Source organism: Marmota monax, unplaced genomic scaffold, assembly GCF_021218885.2.
Source record: "Marmota monax isolate L192 unplaced genomic scaffold, Marmota_monax_Labrador192_F-V1.1 WCK01_AAM20220418_F8-fsc00071, whole genome shotgun sequence".
Classification (NCBI taxonomy): Eukaryota; Metazoa; Chordata; class Mammalia; order Rodentia; family Sciuridae; genus Marmota; species Marmota monax.
This window is the reverse complement of record NW_026695217.1, coordinates 3,474,454-3,499,182: the sequence shown is the minus strand read 5'-3', so window position 1 is coordinate 3,499,182 and position 24,729 is coordinate 3,474,454. Positions and strand designations below refer to the sequence as shown.

Below are 24,729 nucleotides of genomic sequence, written 5' to 3'. Positions count from 1 at the left end.
GGAAGACTGGATTGGTTTAGAAGTTTAGAATGGATACATAGAAGGTAGGGGCTGAAAAATGAACATTTGGTTGAAATGTGGGTAAAAGCTCAACGCCTGAATCTTCTTAGGGACAACCTTACGGTATATGAAACTTAAAGGAAGTTAAAGAAAAAAGTTAAGTCAATGTGAACAAATGATGTGGGGTGACTTCTAACACCTATATGCACATGAACTCTGACACTGCGTGCCTTAACTAAGCCAGAGAGTTGAGAAATGAGGAACTGGTTTCATGTGGTTGTGTACTTTGTTTTATCTTTGGTTTAAAGGAAGTAAGGTTTTGGCATGTATTGAAAGCAAAGTATCTGTACCTATAGAGGCTAACTGAAAGGTCTATCTGTTAACAAGCAGCTTGGGTTGCTTTGTTTAATGCACACATTAGGGTTAAAACTGAGCTAATAATGTCTTAAAAGTCAGGTTGCACACTTTTTGACATTTTTTTTTGCCATTTGTATTTCTTCTTTTGAGAAACATCTGTTTAGTTCACTTGCCCATTTATTAACTCTGTGTGTGTGTGTGTGTTAAGCTTTTTAAGTTCTTTATATATTCTGGATATTAAACCTGTGTCAGAGGGACAGGTGACAAAGATCTTCTCCCATTCAGTAGCCTTTTTCCTTTGCTGTGTAGATGTTTTTAGTTTGATTCCAGTCCACTTATTGATTCTTGGTTTTATTTCTTGAGCTTTAAGAGTTGTGTTAAGGACATCAGTGCCTATGCCGATATGTTGGAATGTTGGGCCTATGTTTTCCTCTAGCAGTTGCAAAGTTTCTGGTCTAATTCCTAGGCCTTTGATCCACTTTGAGCTGCTTTGTGTGCAGGATGAAAGACAGGGATCTAGTCTCATTCTTTTACATATGGATAGCCAGTTTCCCAATGTCCTTTTTTAAAAAGGCTGCCTTTTCTCCAATGTATGTTTCTAGCGCCAATGTCAGATGTCTGTAACTCTGTGGATTTGTCCCTGTGTCTCCTATTCTATTTCATTTTTCTTTGCCTGTTGCATGCCAATACCATGCATTTTTGTTGCTATAGCTCTGTAGTGTGATCTGAGATCTGATACTGTGATGCCTCCAGCATCACCTTTCTGGCTCAGGATGGGTTTGGCTATTCTGTATCTCTTATACTTCCAAATAAGTTTTAGAACTGTTTTTTTTTCCCTAGATTTTTGAAGATTTTTGATATTTTGATGAGGATTGCATTGAATCTGTATAAATTTTTTGGTAGTATGGCCATTTTGATACTATTAATTCTGCCCATCCAAGAACATTGGAAGTCTTTCCATCTTCTGAGATCTTCTTCAATTTCTTTCTCCAGTGTTCTATAGTTTTTAATTATGGAGGCCCTTTACCTCCTCACTTACATTTATTCCCAAGTGTTTTATTTTGTTAGGTCATTGCAAATGGGATACTTTTTCTAGCAGATTCAGATTCATTATTGCACTATAGGAAAGCTATTGATATTTGTATGTTGATCTTGTATCCTGCTACTTTGATGATTTTTTTTTTTTTAGCTCTAGAAGTCTTCTAATGAAGTGTTTGGGTCTTCTAAATATAAAATCATGTCATCAGCAAACAGATAATTTTATATGAAAAAAAATTCTTTCAACATCCTTAGCAATCGGCTAAATGCAAATCAAAAATACCCTGAAATTCCATCTGATTTTAGTCAGAATGGCAATCTTTAAGAATATAAATAATAAAAGGTATATTTATATACAGTTGGTAGATCGGCAAACTAGTACAACCAGTTGGGAAGCAGAGTGAAGATTCCTCCAAAGACCAGTAATGGAACCACATGGCCTATCTATCCCACTCCTTGGTACTTATCCAAAAGATCTAAAATCAGCATAGTATAATGATATAGGTGCATCAGTATTTATAGCAATGCAATTCACAGTAGCCAAGATAAGGAAGTAGCCCAGAGGCCTGTCAGCAGATGAACAGATAAAGAAAATATGGAAACTATAGAAATGGAGTTTTACTCAGACATAAAGAAGTAAAAAATTATGACATTTGCTGGCAAATGGATGGAATTGGAGAACATTAAGATAAGCAAAATAAGCCAGACTCCAAATGTCATATTTTCTCTCATATGTGGATGTCAAAGTAAAATAAGTGGAAAAAGGCACGGGATCCCATGAGAACAGAAGAGAAATCAGTGGTGTAGAGGAAGGGGGTTGAGAAGGAGGGAAATGGGACAGGAGAAGGGAAGAACTGAAGAATAAAATTAGCCAAATTATGCTATGTACATATATGAATATACCACAGTGAATCCCACCTTTATGTACATCTATAAAGCACCAATTAAAAAACAATAAATAAATAAGAGACCAATAGAATAAAGGAAGTTGAAAAGAGGGAGGGAGGGAGGGGAGGAGATGAAAGAAGAAATATTAGGGACTGAAATGGAGAAAATTATATTCCATGCATGAGTGATTACGTCAAAATGAACCCCACAATTGTGTGTAACTGTAATGCACTAATAAAGACATTTAAAAAGTAAGATACAATCAGCAGAAGAATATAAAGACTAATTAAAAAGACAAAAATGTTGCTAGTGTCAGTGAAAACGCCACATCTCTGAAAGTCTTGAAAAAGTTTTGCTCTTTCTCCATTAATTTGCATTCTAATTTATTCGTTACAACTTCTTCTATTGCTTCCACATTTCATTAAAAGGTTTTGACTAAGTATGGGGAATATGTAAATGAGCAAAATTTATTTTGCACCTTTAGGGCACTTCTACTTTATAAGAGGAAAACAACCATTGGAATTTGCTATTCTCAGAGACTCCTCTGCTAAATTTAATCTTAGACCTGACTTGGGTAAGACAATAAAATGCGCGTACAGTGATGTGAGACAGGTTAATCTACCTCATACACAGTTTGATGGGGCAGGGATGCAGATGAAATAGAATCACAAAGGAGGGCGTAAAATTATTTGTTTCCAAGAATATGTTGTAACTAGAAGTATAGAATGCTTCAAAGTACATGAATTAATTAACATTAATCCTAATACCAAAGAGAAATTGGAGAAGAGATGGTTAGTGTTTTTATCTGACATCCATATTCCCTGCTTTCCTTATTTACAGACTCTGCTTATATAATAAGCAAGAGACCACCCTTCACAGCTTCCACTGCAAATGGAACTGTGAGTGAAATGTAAGGGCCAGTTCCTGGTTGTATCTTTTGTGAACCATCCCAGGTTAGAGAGAAGCCCCTTTACGTTCTCCTTCCTTCCTCCCTCCCTCCCTCTCTTCCTTACTTCCTCACTTCTTTTTGTTTTTGTGTTTTGTTTGGGACATAGACCTTATTACAAGAACTCCAGCAGCCACCAGAGATTAAGAGGAAAACTTAAGGAAAACCACAAATTTATGATGGTGAAGCAGAAAGCTGAATTAAATTTGTTTTTCTGTTCACAGGGGTTACGATACTTCTAGGATATTTTTATGGGAGATATGTGTGTGTGTGTCTCTCAAATAGTTTTTATGTATATTGTTTTATCCTGAAAGCACAAATACAGGATAAGACAGAGAAGACAGGAAACAAAGGAAAGAATCAGGTAAAACATCACCATTGTCAGTGACAGGCATTGTTACAGCCATGTTTTCAGTCTTTCCTAAGCAAATGTAACAATTTTGAATGTTTTTGGACCTGTTGAATACATAGCCTTGAAATATAACTTTCCATTATCAACTTTTATAACTGAATCAAATCAACTTCTCTAGGGAGAATGGTTAAAAACTATAGATTCTTTGAAAACTAAAGGAGTGAACTTCTGCAAGTGCAACTTGATATTAAGGGACCACACTCAAGGAAGGGAAAGGGACATTGGGGTGAGCTTAGCCCGATGTACTACTTTTCTTTGGAGACCTTTGTCTCCAGAGCCTTATGGCTGAAGAGCTGTGCAGAAGAGGTCACACGGAAGAATTCACAGCAGTCTGTTTTGTGGGGAAGCAATTGAAGTTCAGGACTGGTCAAATCAGAGGTCCCTCAAAACCACCTCGGGCATCCATCTGGAGTCCTGTAAGACAAAATCCTGGAAGTAGTGGCGTCTAGAAATAGTGCAACTCTCTGTAATGGAAGAAATCAAGTTTCAAGTAAAGTCAAGCTGGACTACAGTCATTTATGTCTGGATGAACTCGTTGCCATTTTGAGAATCTAAAGAATATTTAAGTTGGGCTGGGTATGTGGCTCAACCAGTAGCACACTCACCTGGCATGCGCGGGGCGCTGGGTTCCATCCTCAGCACCACATAAAAATAAAATAAAGATGTTGTGTCCACTGAAAACTAAAAAATAAATATTAAAAAAAATTCTCTGTATCTCTGTCTCTCTCTCTCTTAAAAAGAAGAATATTTATTTAAGTTAATAATCGGATATACAATATTTATGGATTGCAAGACCCAATATTATAAAGATGTCAGTTATCCCCCAAAATTGATGTATAGATTGAATGTTATTCTAATTAAAATCCCAAGGGACTTTTAGTGTAAAGTAACAAAAGATTGACATTTTTATAGGGAAATATATTTTGGGGAAATGTAAGGAATTAAGAATAGCCAAAGTTTGATTATTATGAATTGCGATGCTATAAACACTGATACTTGTATAATTATGTCAAAATGGATTCTACTGTCATTTATAACAAAAATAAGCCCCCTCTTTCCCAAAAAAGACCATCTTAACAAAGAACAGAGTCAGTGTACTAGAGAGATGGCAATACAAAAAGCAGGGAGATCTGTGGCACATGGTCATCTGGCAGCATTAGAATTTAATTATGAATTAAATTTTGGGGGTTTGTTTTCAAAAGGAAGAGTACAGGGTATATAGGAAACCCAACTTACATTGTAGCCTCCCCAAAAAAGTGACTTTAACCTGAGACCTCAAGGGTGTTAGCTAGGTGTGGGAAAAGGAAGAGCATCCCAGGGGAGGAGAGAGTTGGTGAGAGTTTAGAAACTTGCAAAGTGCAATGAGGGACGGTGGGAGTTGGGATGAGGGTTGAAATAGGACAAATATGGATACATAAGAAGGGCTGAAACTCAGAAGGCCTTGGAGGTCACATAATGAATGTGCTTAAAAGAGTTCTGCCCTGACAAAGAGAATAAAGACAAGATGTCAATTACAAAAGACTTTATTCTATCTGCATTTGGGAGGATCAAGTCTTGAAGTAGAGAGAGTAGTTTGATGACTCCTCCCACAGAAGTTCAGGAGAGAGAAACCACTTGTTCAGAGGAAGGTCCTAGCATTAGAGAACAATGGCAAGATACACAAAATGACCTCCCGAGGAGGCACTTTACTGGAAAAACAAAATCTATGATGTCACACACAGTGCTAACAAATGGTCCTCGTGAGTGGTTATGAAGTGTTGAGGGAGAGGACTGTAGATTTATAGATCTAGAAATTCTGGAGAAGAAGGAAAGAGAGAGAAAAGAAGGAGAAACATGGAAACAAGGGAAGTAAGCAGGGAAATGGGCAAGAGGGATGAATGAAAAGAGATAACTCAGAATCCCACAGTGTCTTTAGGCACGAAGAAGGGAAGGAGAAGGAAAGAAAACTTCAGGATTCAAAACCAAATGAAAACTCTATAGGTAGAGCCTGAAACAGTATTAGAAGTTTATAAGCCAAAATGTTTTCTAGAAAAGCCTACAGGACATGTTAGCACAATGCACATAGTTAATAGCTCTGGATGTATTAGCCAATGTATTTGATGAAATGTAATTAAGCCTTATCGATAGGCTTTAATAATTCAACAGAAGACCAAGAATCACATAAATGTGCATATGCATGCATTTTTAATTCATTATGGGATATTTTAAAAGTATATCCAATTTCTAAATTATGTATTCTTACTTGGGCAAATGGCATCACCGTGTTTTGCTCCTGGTCATATGTGTTCTCAAGCATGGAAACTCAAATCTGGCATAACAGCAGGGAAATCCTCAAATTAAAATCACTCTATAGTTGAGCCACAGTCAATAAGACACATGCTTTTAAAAATTGAATTTACATATTATAAAACAATTATAAGGGACAGTCAATTTGATTCATAATGGAGACAATAAGGTTTTTTATGTTTTATATCATTATTATTTAAGAACAGCTCTTCCCATCCCTGGGTCACCTATATTCCTAAGCAGAAATCTCCACCTTTTGATTTTGAGGGTGACAGAAAACTGAGTATCAATCCAACTTCCAGGGTTTCTTCACTTCTGTCACATTGAACAAGTCACCTATGCTTATTTTAGTCTCTTTTCTCCACTGAAAAATGAGTTAATGACATCAGAGATAAATATAATACAAATAAAAGTGTCCAAGGCACTAAAATATTATATATATAAATATATATATATATATATATATATATATGGTGTCTATGTGAATACTTACATAAATATAAGTCATTTCTAGAAATCATATTGCCTCTACTGGCAAATTAGTCATTTTTCTGCTCTAATTTCTTTCTCAATCTTGGTATCTTCCATAATTTTTCTCAGATTTAACCCACATCCATTGACAAGTTTGAGAAAGTTTTAGAGGATGAATTCTTTGATAACTGGAAGTTTACTGAAGGTAGAGGGAGAAGAATCAAAGGAATTAGTATAGTATAGCTATGTGATGGACTGGAGAGAGGATGGTCTACAAGGTGACATAGGACATTTGGAAACAGATATGGAAAGATAGCCTCTTCTGGGTAGTGATGAATCTGCCGCCAAGTAGTTGGGGAGGCCTCAGCCATTGTTGGGTCTGCAGAGCATGAAGTCTGAGTAAACCCCAGAGCACCAAGAGATGTGGAGACACAAAGAGAGATCCAGCTACTCCCTGCCCAACCAACACACAACAGATGGGCAGGCAAAAGTACACCCAAGAGACAAAGGTAACCTGCTTGATTACTCTCACTTTTACCACAAGTTGCACCCTTTTTTCTCCAACTGTACTTTCTTAGCTCATGCACAACTCTGCTGACTCATCTCTCTGATATCTCCTGGCCATCTCAGGGCAAAGGCAGCTGACATCTCCATTCCCACACTCTGATGGAGGAGCTGTCAATAGCGATCCTTATCAAAGTCATTTATGACCAATATTCAGGAACTGATTAACTGGGAAAAGAAAAAACTTCCCCATCAGAATCTCTTGCTTGTATCAAGATCCTCCTAAGGGCTTGTGCTTAATTTAAAATTCATAAATGCATGTTATTTTCTTCCAAAGAAAACTCATCCAATGGGTTAAGCTACAAAATTCACAAAACCAAAGTCTACCCATCTATACAGGATAAATTCACAACATCTTTGAGTTGGAAGCCATCTTATAGGTTGTATGTGTCTTCCAGTATTGCAAGACTTCCTGTGGCAATGTTCTTTAAAAATTGTCATTTGAGCCAGATGCAGTGGCACACGCCTGTAATCCCAGCAGCTCAGGAGGGTGAGGCAGGAGAATCATGAGTTCAAAGCCAGCCTTAGCAAAAGTGAGGCACTAAGTAACTCATTGGGACCTTAACTCTCTTTTTTTTTTATAATTTTTTATTGTGGGTTGTTCAAAACATTACAAATTTCTTGACATATCATATTCCACACTTTGATTCAAGTGGGTTATGAACTCCCACCTTCACCCCATACACAGATTGCAGATTCACATCAGTTACACATCCATTGATTTACAAATTGCCATACTAGTGTCTGTTGTGCTCCGCTGCCTTTCCCATAATCCACCCTCCCCCCTCCCCACCTCTCCCCTCCCCTCCCCTCCTCTCTCTCTACCCCCTCCACTGTATAACCCTGAGGGTCTCCTTCCATTACCGTGCAATTTCCCTTCTCTCTCCCTTTCCCTCCCACCTCTCATCCCTGTTAAATGTTAATCTTCTTCTCCTGTTCTTCGTCCCTACTCTGTTCTTAGTTACTTTCCTTATATCAAAGAAGACATTTGGCATTTGTTTTTTAGGGATTGGCTAGCTTCACTTAGCATAATCTGCTCTAATGCCATCCATTTCCCTGTAAATTCTATGATTTTGTCATTTTTTAATGCAGAGTAATACTCCATTGTGTATAAATGCCACATTTTTTTTATCCATTCGTCTATTGAAGGGCATCTAGGTTGGTTCCACAGTCTTGCTATTGTGAACTGTGCTGCTATGAACATCGATGTAGCAGTGTCCCTGTAGCATGCTCTTTTTAGGTCTTTAGGGAATAGACCAAGAATGGGAATAGCTGGGTCAAATGGTGGCTCCATTCCCAGCTTTCCAAGAAATCTCCATACTGCTTTCCAAATTGGCTGCACCGATCTGCAGTCCCACCAGCAATGTACAAGTGTACCCTTTTCCCCACATCCTCGCCAGCACTTGTTGTTGTTTGACTTCCTAATGGCTGCCAATCTTACTGGAGTGAGATGGTATCTTAGGGTGGTTTTGATTTGCATTTCTCTGACAGCTAGAGATGTTGAGCATTTTTTCATGTACTTGTTGATTGACTGTATGTCCTCCTCTGAGAAGTGTCTGTTCAGGTCCTTGGCCCATTTGTTGATTGGGTTGTTTGTTCTCTTATTGTCTAATTTTTTGAGTTCTTTGTATACTCTGGATATTAGGGCTCTATCTGAAGTGTGAGGAGTAAAGATTTGTTCCCAGGATGTAGGCTCCCTATTTACCTCTCTTATTGTTTCTTTTGCTGAGAAAAAACTTTTTAGTTTGAGTAAGTCCCATTTGTTGATTCTAGTTATTAACTTTTGTGCTATGGGTGTCCTATTGAGGAATTTGGAGCCCGACCCCACCGAATGTAGATCGTAGCCAACTTTTTCTTCTATCAGACGGCGCGTCTCTGATTTGATATCAAGCTCCTTGATCCATTTTGAATTCACTTTTGTGCATGGCGAGAGAAAGGGATTCAGTTTCATTTTGTTGCATATGGATTTCCAGTTTTCCCAGCACCATTTGTTGAAGATGCTATCCTTCCTCCATTGCATGCTTTTAGCCCCTTTATCAAATATAAGATAGTTGTAGTTTTGTGGATTGGTTTCTGTGTCCTCTATTCTGTACCATTGGTCCACCCGCCTGTTTTGGTACCAGTACCATGCTGTTTTTGTTACTATTGCTCTGTAGTATAGTTTGAAGTCTGGTATTGCTATACCGCCTGATTCACACTTCTTGCTTAGCATTGTTTTTGCTATTCTGGGTCTTTTATTTTTCCATATGAATTTCATGATTGCTTTCTCTATTTCTACAAGAAATGCCGTTGGGATTTTGATTGGCATTGCATTAAACCTATAGAGAACTTTTGGTAATATCGCCATTTTGATGATGTTAGTTCTGCCTATCCATGAACAGGGTATATTTTTCCATCTTCTAAGATCTTCTTCTATTTCTCTCTTTAGGGTTCTGTAGTTTTCATTGTATAAGTCTTTCACTTCTTTTGTTAGGTTGATTCCCAAGTATTTTATTTTTTTTGAAGATATTTTGAATGGAGTGGTTGTCCTCATTTCCATTTCAGAGGATTTGTCGCTGATATACAGGAATGCCTTTGATTTATGCGTGTTGATTTTAAATCCTGCCACTTTGCTGAATTCATTTATTAGCTCTAATAGTTTCTTTGTAGAGCCTTTTGGGTCTGCTAGATATAGAATCATATCATCTGCAAATAGTGATAATTTAATTTCTTCTTTTCCTATTTTTATGCCTTTAATTTCTTTCGTCTGTCTAATTGCTCTGGCCAGTGTTTCGAGAACTATGTTGAAGAGAAGTGGAGAGAGAGGGCATCCCTGTCTTGTTCCAGATTTTAGAGGGAATGCCTTCAGTTTTTCTCCATTCAGAATGATGCTAGCCTGAGGCTTAGCATAGATTGCTTTTACAATATTGAGGTATGTTCCTGTTATCCCTAGTTTTTCTAGAGTTTTGAACATAAAGGGATGCTGTACTTTGTCGAATGCTTTTTCCGCATCTATCGAGATGATCATATGGTTCTTATTTTTAAGTCTATTGATGTGGTGAATAACATTTATTGATTTCCGTATATTGAACCAGCCTTGCATCCCAGGGATGAATCCTACTTGATCATGGTGTACAATTTTTTTGATATGTTTTTGTATCCGATTCGCCAGAATTTTATTGAGGATTTTTGCATCTAGGTTCATTAGAGATATTGGTCTGTAGTTTTCTTTCTTTGAAGTGTCTTTGTCTGGTTTAGGTATCAGGGTGATGTTGGCCTCATAGAATGAATTTGGAAGTTCTCCCTCCTTTTCTATTTCCTGAAGTAGCTTGAAAAGTATTGGTATTAGTTCTTCTTTAAAGGTTTTGTAAAATTCTGCTGTATACCCATCCGGACCTGGGCTTTTCTTAGTTGGTAGTCTTTTTATGGTTTCTTCTATCTCCTCAATTGATATTGGTCTGTTTAGGTTTTCTATATCCTCCTGACTCAATCTGGGCAGATCATATGACTTAAGAAATTTATCTATGCCTTCACTATCTTCTAATTTATTGGAGTATAAGGATTCAAAATAGTTTTTGATTATCTTCTGTATTTCTGAAGTGTCTGTTGTGATATTGCCTTTTTCATCCCGTATGCTAGTAATTTGAGTTCTCTCTCTTCTTCTCTTCGCTAGCATCGCTAAGGGTCTGTCGATTTTGTTTATTTTTTCAAAGAACCAACTTTTAGTTTTGTCAATTTTTTCAATTGTTTCTTTTGTTTCGATTTCATTAATTTCAGCTCTGATTTTAATTATTTCTTGCCTTCTACTTCTTTTGCTGTTGTTTTGCTCTTCTTTTTCAAGGATTTTGAGATGAAGTATGAGATCATTTATTTGTTGGTTTTTTCTTTTTTTAAGGAATGAACTCCAAGCAATGAATTTTCCTCTTAGAACTGCTTTCAATGTGTCCCATAGATTCCGATATGTTGTGTCTGTGTTTTCATTTATCTCTAAGAATTTTTTAATTTCCTCCTTGATGTCTTCTATAACCCATTGATCATTCAGTAATCTATTGTTCATTCTCCAATTGATGTATGCTTTTTCCTTCCTTCTTTTATCGTTGATTTTCAGTTTCATTCCATTATGATCAGATAAGATGCATGGTATTATCTCTACTCCTTTATATTGTCTAAGAGTTGCCCTGTGACATAATATATGATCTATTTTTGAGAAGGATCCATGTGCTGCTGAGAAAAAAGTGTAACTGCTTGATGTTGGGTGGTATACTCTATATATGTCAATTAGGTCTAGGTTATTAATAGTGTTATTGAGTTCTATAGTTTCCTTATTCAACTTTTGTTTGGAAGATCTGTCCAGTGGCGAGAGAGGTGTGTTGAAGTCTCCCATGATTATGGTGTGGTGGTCTATTAGACTCTTGAACTTGAGAAGAGTTTGTTTGACGAACATAGCTGCACCATTGTTTGGGGCATAAATATTTATGATTGTTATGTCTTGTTGGTGTATGGTTCCCTTAAGCAGTATGTAGTGTCCCTCTTTATCTCTTTTGATTAACTTTGGCTTGAAATCTATTTTATTTGATATGAGTATGGACACGCCTGCTTGTTTCCGAAGTCCATATGAGTGATATGATTTTTCCCAACCTTTCACCTTCAGCCTATGTATGTCTTTTCCTATCAAATGCGTCTCCTGTAGGCAGCATATTGTTGGGTCTTGTTTTGTGATCCATTCTACTAGCCTGTGTCTCTTAATTGGTGAGTTTAAGCCATTAACATTTAGGGTTATTATTGAGATATGGGTTGTTCTTCCAGCCATATTTGTTTATTTCTGTTACTAAACATTGTTTGTTTTCCTCTTTGATTATTTCCTCCCCCCCCTTTACTGTCCTACCTCCCACTGTTGGTTTTCATTGTTATTTTCCATTTCCTCTTCCTGTAATGCTTTGGCGAGGATGTTTTGAAGAGATGGTTTTCTAGCTGCGAATTCTTTAAACTTTTGTTTATCGTGGAAGGTTTTAATTTCATTCTCCATCCTGAAGCTTAATTTCGCTGGATACACAATTCTTGGTTGGAACCCATTTTCTTTCAGTGTTTCAAATATGTTATTCCAGGATCTTCTAGCTTTCAGAGTCTGTGTTGAAAGATCAGCTGTTATCCTGATTGGCTTACCCCTAAATGTAATCTGCTTCCTTTCTCTTGTAGCTTTTAAAATTCTCTCCTTATTCTGTATGTTGGGCATCTTCATTATAATGTGTCTAGGTGTGGATCTCTTATGATTTTGCACATTCGGCGTCCTGTAGGCTTCTAGGATTTGGGATTCTGTCTCATTCTTCAAGTCTGGGAAGTTTTCTTGTATTATTTCATTGAATAGACTGCTCATTCCTTTGGTTTGGAGCTCTGTACCTTCCTGTATCCCAATGACTCTTAAGTTTGGTCTCTTAATGTTATCCCATATTTCTTGGATGTTCTGCTCATGGTTTCTTAACAGTCTTGCTGAGCTGTCTATGTTCTTTTCCAGTTGAAATACTTTGTCTTCATTGTCTGATGTTCTATCTTCTAAGTGTTCTACTCTGCTGGTAGTATTCTCCATTGAGTTTTTAAGTTGGTTTATTGCTTCCTGCATTTCTAGGATTTCTGATTGCTTGTTTTTTATAACCTCTATCTCCCTGTATAGTTGATCCTTTGCTTCCTGGATTTGTTTGCGTAATTCGTTGTCGAAGTGATCTTTCATTGTCTGATTTTGCTGTTTAATGTCTTCCTTGATACTCCAGATCATCTGAAGCATGTATATCCTGAATTCTTTATCTGACATTCCATCTGTTGCAGCTGTTACCTCTTCTAAAGTTGCGTTGACCTGCATTGCTTGTGGTCCTTTCTTTCCTTGTCTTTTCATACTGCTTGCGTATCTTTCCTGCAGGTGCGGGCGGCGGCTCTGCTCTCTCCTTATTCCAATTGGGGTGTCGTGGCTACCACGCCAGCAGGTCACTCGGCCTGTTCTGGGAGCTGGTGGCGGCTCTGTTCTGCCCCTACTCCAATTGGGGTGACGAGTGTACCACGCCGGCAGGCCACCGGGCCTGATCCGCCGGTCGGTTGCAGGTTTGCCTACCCTGCAGGCGCGGGCGGCAGCTCTACTCTGCCCCTACTCCAAATGGGGTGACGTGTCTGTTGTACCAGCAGGCCACTGGGCCTGTCCCGCTGGTCGGTCGCAGATCTGCCCACCTTTCGGGCACGGGTGGAGGCTCTGCTCTGCCCCTACTCCAATTGGGGTGTCGTGACTACCCCGCCTGCAGGACGCTGGGCCTGTTCCTGGCAAGGGAGGCGACTCTGCTCTGTCACTACTCCAATTAGGGTGGTGTTTGTACCACGCCGGCAGGCTCCTGGGCCTGATCCGCCGGTCTGTTGTAGGTCTGCCTACCTTGAAGGCGCGGGCGGCGGATCTGCCCTGCCCCTCCTACCACGCCTGCGGACCCCTGGGCCTGATCTGCAGGTTGATCACTGGACTGCTCACCCTGCGGGCACGGGTGGCGGTTCCGCTCCGCCCCCACTCCAATTGGGGTCACGTGACCACCACACCGGCAGGGCCTGATCCGGGCGTGGGAGAAGGATCTGCTCTGCCCCTACTCGAGTTGGGATGATGTGTGTACCACACTGGCAGGCCACTGGGCCTGACCCGCCAGGCTGTCACAGGTCTGTTTACCTTGCAAGCGCGAAGGGCGGCTCTGCCCTGCCCCTCCTACCACGCCCATATACTACTGGGTCGTGGGTCTGCCCACCTGGCGGGTGTGGGTGGCGGCTCCGCTCCGCCCCCTCTCCAATTGGGGTCACGCGGTCACCACGCTGGCGAGCCGCTGGGCCTGCTCCGGGGGCTGGTGGCGGCCCGGCTCCTTCCCTCTGGCTCGAGGACAAATTGAGGAGACTCGGGTGACTGAGCCTCACCCCCCTTACCAGGAGACCAACTGCTTATGTCACCGCTGGTATTGATGAAGATCTCTCCTCCACCGCTTTCTGCTGACATCAGATCTCTGCCATGTTGGTATCCTATGCGAATGGCAGCATTTCGTTCCCCTTGCTGGGCAACCCAAGCAACGGGTGAGTCCTGACCGGCCCTCAGCAGGACCCGGACCGAGACGCAGTTTCCGCGGGCTCCTAGCCCCGGTCCAGGGAAGTTCCGGGAGCCGGAACTCGGCCGCTCCGTGCTCGGTGTAAGCTCCTATAAGTGTAAGCTCCAAGAAGCAGTCCCCGCGGGCTCAGTTCCGGGAGCCGGAATTCGGCTTCTTAGTGCTTGGTGTTTGCTCTGATAGTAGCAGGGTCCAAGAAGCAGCCTCCGCAGGCTCCACAGCCCTGAGCCAGGGCGGTTCCGGGACGGTTCCGGGAGCCGGAACTCGGCCGCTCCGTGCTCGGTGTTCACTCCGATAAGATCAGATTTTAAGAAGCACCCAGGCGCTGAACCCTAGCAATCTGTCTGCAAGCCGCAGGCGAATTGCAGCCTGAAATTACCTGTTCTATGGCTGAATGAGCTGCGGTCAGTCAAAAACAGGTATGGTGACGTCAGTTTACCAACATGGTGGCTGCTGGCCTCCTCTGTGGTCTGACCGGTGTGGAGAACCGAGATGGACCGCTTCCTTCCCCCGTCTCTAACCCAGAATTCAGCCCTGAGTGCGGTGCTTGCGCGGCTGGCAGAAACTGCAGCACTGTAACCCTGCGTCTCTATCCCAGCGCGCGTTGCAGACTCTAGCCGCGGGGCGATTTGCTGAATAAGCAGTTTTACCCTCCGTGCGACAAACCTCTCGCGTTTGAGTCCCCGTAGCCGATCCTCGTGCGATGGAAATCCTTCCTCCAGGTTCCGGCGCACCCCACTATTGCTGGAAATTCCTAACAAGATATCCTTTAGCCGTCCTGACTTGTCATACTCCCACACAGTGAAGCAGCACACGGGGGTAATGCACTCCCCTCGCCGCCATCTTCCTTCCCCCCGGGACCTTATCTCTAAATAAAATGCAAAATAGGGCTGGGGATATGGCTCAGTTGGCCAAGTGCCCCTGAGTTCAATTCCCAGTAAACATCCCCCCCCCCAAAAAAAAAAAAACTGTCATCAGAAAGAGAATTGCCAGCTACATTTGGATTTTGCTGTATCACTTGTCCAGTTTTACCATTCACAAAAGGGTAATAATATGAATCTCCTAATAAGATACTAGTTAAAATAAACAGAAAGAGTCTAGCCTCTTGCTGGGCAGAAATGTGGACTCACAATTGAATGGTATTATTATTGTTCTATATTGAAATGTTTCCAGAGATAAAAATCTCAACTCTTCTTAAGGTCAGATGGACACTTCATAAGCATTAGACTAAGTTTTCCTTATCAGCAGCTGATGCCTATGTGCCCATAACCTCCTGTAGCATTACATAATATATTTACACTTTCTTTTAAAGTTCCAGAGTCATTCATGTTCTCCAACTATCCCAAGAAGAGCTACACCCTGTAATTACGTACTGATGTCTTAGTCTCCCTAGAGCACTGTTCAGTACCCAGCATTTAGCAAATCCGTGCTTTAAAATGAGTAGTTAAGGCTGGTTGCAGTTGTGCACTCCTGTAATCCCAGCAACTCCAGAGGCTGAGGCAGAAGGATTCCAAATTCAAGGCCGCCTCAGCAACTTAGCAAGATCCTGTCAGAAAATAAAAAGGGCTGGGAATTGAGTTCAGTGGTAGAGCACACCTGAGCTTTATCCCCAGTATCAGAAAAACAAATAAATTAAAATAATGATAAATAAAAAGAGTGGATAAATAAAAGAACACACACACACACACACAAATATATGAATCCCAATTATTCTAGGCTTGGTTCTCATCTTTTAAAATATGTTGAATTGACTCAATCACTAGAATCAAGACAATCCTGCTGACTCAGAGGGCTAAGAAATAATTATCATAAATTTTCTACTTGTTTTCCCTTAAGCAGAAAAATGTTGCATATGTTTTTTACCAGTGAACCCCAAGTTCTTGTTACATGAGCTTTAGACAAGTCAGACATCTTCATCCTTGAGAGTGGGAGTTAGATAGTGCTTGAGTTTGTATTCTCCATCTTGTCTGAGATAGTTCTTTATGTCTAGCAGATACTCTATGTGCCATTTTTAAAATGTGAAGTATAATATACATAGTAATTTGTATGCATTTTAAGTGGTCCGTCTGATGAAATTTAGGGATTCACAGTCGGTTTAAGTGTGTTGCTTAACAACAGAAGGCGTTGTTAGGTGGTTTCTCCATTGTGTAAACACAATAGAGTGTACTGATGAAAACTAAGAAGACAACAGTATCACCAGGCAATAAAATCTTGGGGGAACCACAGTTTTACATGTGGTCTGTCATCAAAACATCCTTATGTGGCACGTGACTGTATGTTCACTTGATGATTGCTATTCAGATCACTCACATATCATCACTCATATATCTGGGATTTTGACTAGAAATGCATTGTAACTATAGAACAGTTTGAGGAAAATCAATATATTGATATGTTTAGTATATGTCTGGTAGAACTTTTCCATTCATATGTTCTCAATCTTTCTATATTCTTATATTTAAATTGTGTTCCCTATGAAGGAATAGTAAGGCCTTGTTCATACATTCTGAAAATATTTGTCATTTAAATGGACACTTATATTTGATGTGATTAATAATACAGCTGGATCTTAAATTTAGCATCTCATGATTGTTTTCTATGTGGCTCATTTGTTCTTTGTTCACGAATCTCTGCCTTCTTAACCTTTTTATCTCAAACATAGTTTATAGTTCAATTGTATCTTCTCTATTACTTTTTGTTATATCTTTGATATCGTTTTTTTCATTGATTCCACTAGAAAGAAATCATCCTAAATAGAGTGTATCTTAGACTATTACCAAAGGTCAGGATCTTATACCTACCTTTCTCACCATTTGGATATTGTCATTATGTATATGACCTCAACACATGGTATAAGTGCCACAAGATATTCTCATCCTTTATGTCTTAAATAGCTACTCTTTGGTGTGTTTCTCCCTTAGGTAACTTTTCTCCTGTTTACAATTCGGTGGTTCAATCCCAGATCATCTTCCTTTGCAGGGAAAACAGCCTTCAGTGGCTTTTATAGTTCATGGTCCCCTGACAATGAATTCTCTCTGCTTTTTGATTGTTTGTTTCTGCCTTCATTTTTAGACTGTTTTCAATAGGAATAGAATTCAAGTTTAAGAACTTTTGTTTGCTTGTGTGTGAATGCTTCTGTACTGTGTGTCCTCCTATTATACCCTGCCTTATTTGATTTCCTCTGCTGAAGTCAGGGCTCATTCACAATGCTCCCCCAAGTTCATGACTGCACTACTTCTGGCCACTTTTACATTTTTCTCTTTATCTTTGTTTTTCAGCAAGTTGCCTCTTGTGAACTTAGTCGTGCACTGTGGAGGGTTCATTGAGCTTCTTGAATTTCTTCGCTGATATTTTTCATCTGATATGGAACACTCCTGACCGTTACTTCTTCTAATACTACATCTGGTCTGTCTTGCTCCTCTTTCAGCTCTTTCAGTATATTTTCTGTTGTGTTTCATTTGAAACCATCACTGTTATCTTCTACTGTACCAATGTGTCTTTTCAACTCATCTAATTATATCTTGATTTAGCAGCCAACAAAATTTGATTCTCTGCCCGCCCTCCCTGGGCTAGGGATTGAACCCAAAATCTGGCATGTGCTAGGTAAGTGTTCTACCACTAAGTTACACCCCAGATTCTTTTTAATATTCCTAGATTATGCTGAGATGCTCTATCTTTTCTGTCAGTTTTGCCCACTTTCAGGGTAGTTTTAATAACTTTTTAATCTCATTTATGTAAACGTCCTTGTTTATTAATTCCGAAATTGAGATCATTTTTGACTAGTTTTTCTTGGTTATTGCTTTGTCATCAGTTACTCTTTTCTTCCATGTCTGGTAAGTTTGGACTGCGGTATTTGTACAGACTCTAGCTTATGTTCCCTTTCTCCCATGAACTTTGAATTATGTGCTAGCAGGTGGTTAAATCATGGGTAGATCACTTTAAGCAAGCAAAGCCCTGGATTCAGCTTTGTTAGAACACATCCATTTTGGATTTTCTTTCTCTTAGGGCATCATCCTCACACCAAGGGAGTGTGTGCAGGGAGGTCTCAACTGAATGTCCAAGATGTTCATCAAGTTCTTTCCATTCTGGCTGGACCCAACTCCAGAATTGTGTGACCTCTACTCTAATTTCAGCCTCTCAACCATTGGGCTCTGTTGAGCTTTCAGAGTTCATGCTTCTCGGCACAGGCAACCTCGATCAACCAAGGAACACAAGGAACTGCCACACCAATTTCTGGGGCTTCCTCTCTCTGTTCTTCTCTCCATCACTGTGTCTCTGTCTTGAAATCTCAGTTACCTTTAGAGCTCCAGGCTCTTGAGCTATGTGTCCTCTGTCTAGTGAGACTGGAGATCTCTGATTGGTCTCAACCTCCCAGTATTTCTGTTGGAAAATAAAATGTCCTGTAGGGGGGAAAGCTCTGTGGAACTGGCCCAGTCTATGTGCCTCCTATTACCAAAAACTGCAGCCTTATGTTGATTGCCTTTTATTAAAAAAAATGTACTCTTATGTTTTTTTATAGAGATTTTACAGTTGAAGGGTAAGGGCTATATTAGCTATCTGTCTTATCTGTGATCAGAATGCCATTTAATAATTGAATAAATCCTATAATTATCCTGTAGATTTCTTTAAACAAACCCAAAATGCAGAATTTCAAAACGTATTACAGCTCTGGTTTATCTCCATTGTTTTGGCTCAGCATCCAAAGGTAAATTTCTGATTTCTGATATCTTACAAAGTAGCACTGCCTTAGGTACAGTCCATTCTTAAATCAGTAAGTATATTTATATTTTCATCTGAAAAAATAATTTGATAAAGCTGCTGAAAAATAGGACACCAAACTTAGAACCAACATACTGTCTAGTATTCTGCATGCAGTTCGCCTGAACCTGGATATGGGAATTATTTTAAGTAGCCACATACTTTTTCACTAGTGTTTCCCCCACCCCATTAGGACCTCAATTCTCTCTAAGCACTGTTTATTTCCTGGCCTCCTAAAAATTGTTCTACCTAGAGGAGAATATAAAATCAGAAAGTAATTTTTAGACTTCCATTTCTCTAATCTCTTAACATTTTTTTTTCCAAAAAGAGTGCTCTATCTTTTCCTATTTACCTTCTCACTCTAAATAGAATTAGAATCATCTTGTTGCCTTTAGCGTTATTAAAAGTTTCATTTCATGAATTGCTCTTTCTTCCTTCCTCTTTCCAGAGTAGACAGTTATGCTTGTCCTTTCTTATGGGATTCTCCTGTTATCTTTCCTTAAGTGCTTTTAAGGAAACCTCTAGAGTGCTGTGGGGCAATCTCATTGGCATCTTTGAAACTTTGTTATCTCTAGACTTTTTCCTTACTTAACAAGCTGGTAGTATATAGTAAGTCTCTCTCTCTCTCTCTCTCTCTCTCTCTCTCTCTCTCTCTCTCTCACACACACACACACACACACACACACACACACACACACTCCTCTTGAGTTGTATGCGAGCTTTAAATGCCTGGCTAGCAAGATTATTTCCCGCCCCCCTAGTTAGAAAAAAAAGTGAATTGTGTGTCTGTGTGTGTGTACACACACGTGCACGCCTGTGTTTTTCACGGCTTCTCCTCTAATTTTTCCTAAAGTGTAAACTTCTACAGGAGGAAAAGCCAAGATGTCCTCTATTAACATTCCTCCGCATAAACACTCTCACTAAACGCCAAAAAGTAGATGCATCAGACTGTCCCCAGAGACGGGTTTCCAGCGGAGTCATATATTTTAGCGGAGCTGGGGTTCATTCATCGATAAATTGAGCCCAAGGAATCGACTTCCTTCCAAGCCTTCCAAGCAGTCCAAGGAAACCAATTTAAAAGGGAACAGGAAACTAACTGACCAACAGCATCTGTCCTTCAAGCACTGGCGGCCCAATCTGGGAACATGTGAGGCACCCTGGAGGCGTGAGGCTCTCCTGGATAAGGCTCACTGTCCTGGAGCCCACCTCAAAGGACTCTGGGATCCCCCAGCCGGCTTTCCTTGCCCCCTGCCAGGCGGAAAAACCCAGCCAAGCCGGCACGCGGGAGGCGGGCAAGCAGGCGCCAGCAGGGCAACTGGGCATGCTCAGAAGCTGGGCAGGTTTGGGTCTCAACTAGGCAGCTTGTGCATTACACCAGCGCTAGCAGAGCCAGGAGGAGGAGGAGGAGGAGGAGGAGGAGGAACGCGAGCAGGAGGAGGAGGAACGCGAGCAGGAGGAGGAGGAGGAGGAGGAGGAACGCTAGGAGGAAGGGGAGGAGGAGAGGGCCAGCAGTAGCCGCGACCGCCACCACCAGGCAAGGAAGAGTTCGTGGGGAGGGACAGACCCTCCTCCCACTAGGAGCGTCTTCTGTCTGCTTTTGGAAAAGGGCAATACAAAATAAAGGAGATAAAAAGGAGAAGGGGGAAAAAGTGAGAGGGCAGACGGGGGGAAAGGGCGTGAACAGAAAGGGCCAGAGCGTGCAAGAGAACCCCAGGCGCGGGGGCGGCTCTCCCCAGTCCAGGGCGCTGCCTTTGGGGCAGGTGCCGCTGTCGCTGCCCAGTGGCGGCATGTGACGAGCGGCCGCAGCTGCCCGCGGGCGGAGTGCTCTCGGACCCGGGAGCGCACACCGCGGGGCAAGTCGGTGCCATCCCGGATCCCCGTGCTCTTCGTTGGTCCGCCACGGCGGCAGCAGCGCTTCTGGGAAGACGGGCGATGAATCGAAGGGCGGCTCCAGTCAGGGACGCGAGAGACTAAGGACAGCAGCTCCCTGAACGTCCAGCGGCAGAAGACCAAGAGACCGTGGACCGGACGACCTAGTGCTCTGGGGAGGCGCGGAGGACCGGCGTGGGACGGCCACCTGGAGCGCAGCTGCCAGGTAAGGGCTGCGCTCGCCACCCGGCGCTCAGCAAAGAGGGTGGCGGTAGCGGATGACCTGGTTTCTTGCTTTATCTCGTTGCTAAATGAGGAAAAAGTTTTTCGCGCTAGTAAGAAATGTTTTTGCTGGAGGAGTTTAAAGAAGGAACTGTGAAGGGGACGAAATGGGGTTGTTCTGTCAATTTGGGGACTCGGGGTGGGGCTTGAACCTCTAGATCGCGGTCTGCTGCGGAGTTGGAGCTCCGGGGACTGAGGGTGGGAAATGCGGAGCCGCCCACCCAAGTGCCTGTAATGGGACGGGAATAAGGCGAGCAGTGGCCAGAAGAGAGCCGGGGTCGCCCCACCCAGCTTTCTTTCGCTTCGATTTTCTCTCCCTCAGACGCCGGATCCAAGGCACTAAGCGTCCGGGCTGGGGGAGCTGCTAGGCTGTGTGTGTGTGTGTATGTGTGTGTGTGTGTGTGTGTGTGTGTGTGTGTGTATGAACGTGCTCACGCTTGTGTGCCGAGAGCCCGGTGGGGCCCTCGTTTGATTGCCTACGGTTTTTAGGAGAGCACCCGCGCCAACCTTGTAGCGGAGCCGCTTGCTGGAATTACGTTTCAGGGAGCAAAGAGGCAAATATTGCACTTAGAATAACGCGGGCGAAGGTACGTAGCCGGGGTGCGCTTCTTTTACCGACCCAGGCAGTCTATACTCGCGCAGAGGCGGCTGCTGAATTGCACCGGATCTCCTCTCTGGAACCCTCCCCGGGCACACAGCCTCCTTACAGCAGGGCTAATTTCTGCTTGTTTTTAAAGGGCGGAGGCGGTGAGGGGGACAACTAACTACAGCAGTAGATTTCGCTTGTCTACTTGGCTGAGTGCGTGTTGGAATTGTGATCCTGATATGCGTGCTCTTGCGTGTGTGCGACTCTTCTTGCACGCAGGTTGGAAGTGAAGAGAAAGCAGAGGTTTGAGTATTGCATCCATATGGACAGATTTCGAGCGGGCAAACCTTCATTTGCGTACAAGTCTTACAGGAACCTATTCGAAATCTGTGAGGATATGTGCCCCCTACCCCACGCCGCGGATCCTGTTTGCAGGGTGAACACAGCTCTTCTTGAGAAAGAAATGTATTCATCAGAGCAATTGTGTTGTTAAGGACACTGGCTATTTCACTGTATGCTTTGCACAGACCTTTCCTTTCTCTTTTGGCTTCTGAGTTCCAACCAGACAAATAGTCTATGCCCCGCCCCGTTTTAGCCTTTCTTCTGGGTTACTATTTGAAAAAAAAAAAGTTTAATAATTATGTAGTCCAAATAATTATATGAGATCATTATATTGCATTAACCATTCATCACTATTTCCTGTGTTTGAAACATTGCCTGTGTATTTGCTTAAGAGAAAGATCATGCATGAGAATGTACATTTCAGAAGGGGAAATGAGGAACCTAGAACAGATACATACATGTAGACAGGACTGTGGTGGCCACATATTTTTAAAAAATGAGTATGAGTTCTTTCTGTTTCAAATACCGTGGATAGACGAATGTTGGGTGCACCCTCTTGTTATGAAGCTTATATTGCCAGGAGCACATGGACATGGAACATGCCTCTCCCTTGAATGTGTTCCAGTACATGTGGTTCCCATCCTATGCTTCCAACACTAAACAGCCTTTCCTTAGATTTTTCTTTACATGTTTGTCTCAATTAACTGAATATATAATTAGTGATTGTTGAGCTACAGGGCATACTATTGTTGAAGGGGTTTCCATATGGAAATATAACTTTAGGTTAAATTACTAATTGAAAAATAATTAGGTTGTAGGTCTGATTTAGATGATTTCTGTAGGCTGGGAAGCTGTGAGATTGAACATAACTTGAAAATAGTGATGATGAAATTCTGTTTTTTTTTCAGTAATGGTGGATAATAATTCAAATGGGCTTGATAGTTGGAAGGGAATCTGAGATGTAAAGTAGACTTAAAAAACCTCTGGCATGGAAAATTTCAATGAGGCAAAATTGTAGTATGGGAAAAGGAACATGTGGAATTGGTCAAGATTTAGAGAAAGAACAAGTGCTATAATAAGAAGGGTTTTGTATTAAGCCCACATTAAAATTTATTTAGAAAACTTTGCTTTAAAGTATAGAGAAATCTATGAATATTCATTACCCTCTTTTTCTTCCTGGGGAAGGATAATACTAAAATATTGCTTTATTTCTTAAGATTATTTAAGGCTGCATAAACACTGTTTAGAGTGTGACCTTCCTATTTGTTTCATAGGAAAAACAATGGCTATTTTCTTACAGAAAACTTTTTTATTATTATTTTTTCAAGCTAGAGTGAGCAAAAATGTGAATTTCTTTTAATCATATTTTAGCTTTTAATTGCAGGTAACCTGTTGAAAGTGAGCCTAGGAGGAAAAATGTGAAATTGGCAGAACTTGAATTTCTTGGATCCATTCTAATAAATCAAATAAGAAGAAAGTTAAAGGATATGATTAAAAGTAAATTGCCTTCTGCATTTGTAAATTACAATGTAATTAATTTTTTCACATTTTTACCTAAAATGTCTTGTCATTTCTTGATCCAACATGGTGTTCTTTCCAAATAATGTCATTAACATTGGTGGATTTACTTGCTCACTCCTAAATGGCCTGGACATCTTCAGTGTAACTATTAAGAGGCTGTGTCTTGTTTGCAGAGCAGGAAGTTTATGTGGAAAGCAGCTGTGGAGTAGTGGCACTTCAGATAAGCGATGAATGAATTGTGAATCATAGGAAGAGGGGACTCCGCTGGGTATGCAGAGTGTGTAGAGCTGCATCTATCCCTCACTTATGTAGCCTGATTTTATATCATCATATATTATGACTAATAGCATTATCCTCCAAACGTGGTTTTTAAAGGATGGGTGAGTAATTGGAAATGTTTTCTTTTGTATAGTGCACTTGTGAATTTAAATTATATTTTCCTTACAGAAGAATATTTAATAAGGCATATATGGCTCCAATAAAAAATAATCAAATTCCTCTCCCAGGTTTATTTTAAATATAAATCAGCATAGTTAAGTAGCCTGATACTTAATTGTTGAATTGAAACAAGGTGTGCAGTGCTTTCCTAGATATGGTATCTGTGACATGATCCACGGAACTTGTCATCTTTAAAGTTCTTTTGGTCTAGTGAAAAGCCTGTCCTAATTCTTAGCTTTATGGAACTCTGCGATAGAATTTCAACCTCAGAGGAAAGTTTTGATTTTATAAGGAGCTCATCTAAGGAATTTGACACAAGACAAAGCTTATCAAGTGGGCAGTTAGTTTCTGGTGTACTCTGTCTTTCATTGCTCAGATCAAATGCAAAGTTGATTCCTTATCACAAATCTGTTGTCAATGTGCAATACCTCCACCAGCCCCCCTAGAGGGGCTGGGAGGTGCAAACATGTCCCCTTCCTCGCTGGACTCCACCCTGGAGGGCTCTGTTCCACTGTTACATTCATCTTTAAATCAAAAATAAACAGTTTGGTTGCAGTGAATCTGTTGAAAATGTTGAACCATGACATGCCTTATATAAAAATTGCCTCAAGCATTTCTTTCTGCAGTGTGAACATGGAGATGGTGGTGGTTGCCTTTTCCACACCTTGTGGTGGTTTTGAGAATCAAATGCATATGCAAGTGCCTTTTGAACAGATTCAGAAACCCAGTGCTTGACTGGGACCCAGACCCTCTCAGTACTGCCCAGTGGGAGCACGGAGCCCCAGCATGGAGGTGCCCTCTGGCTCGGGGCTTGGAAGCTGGGTGTTTCTTTCTGTCCAAAAGTCTTGGCAGTGTGTCGATTCTTTAGCTGCTGGCAGAC

General features: G+C 41.2%; 1 protein-coding gene across 9 annotated transcripts in view; it reads left to right on the top strand.

Moving 5' to 3' along the window:
• The first annotated feature begins 20,312 nt into the window (after positions 1-20,312).
• The window catches only part of Chrm3 (cholinergic receptor muscarinic 3), a 434,005-nt gene continuing 429,588 nt past the window's right edge, over positions 20,313-24,729 (top strand). For 8 of the 9 annotated variants that reach the window (XM_058575021.1, XM_058575020.1, XM_058575017.1 and 5 more), the window contains exon 1: positions 20,313-20,906. The gene's annotated coding sequence lies outside the window, so the exon portion shown is untranslated. Of the gene's footprint in view, positions 20,907-20,990; positions 21,550-24,729 lie in introns of those variants that run through there. The other variant, XM_046432147.2, reaches the window with a different exon arrangement.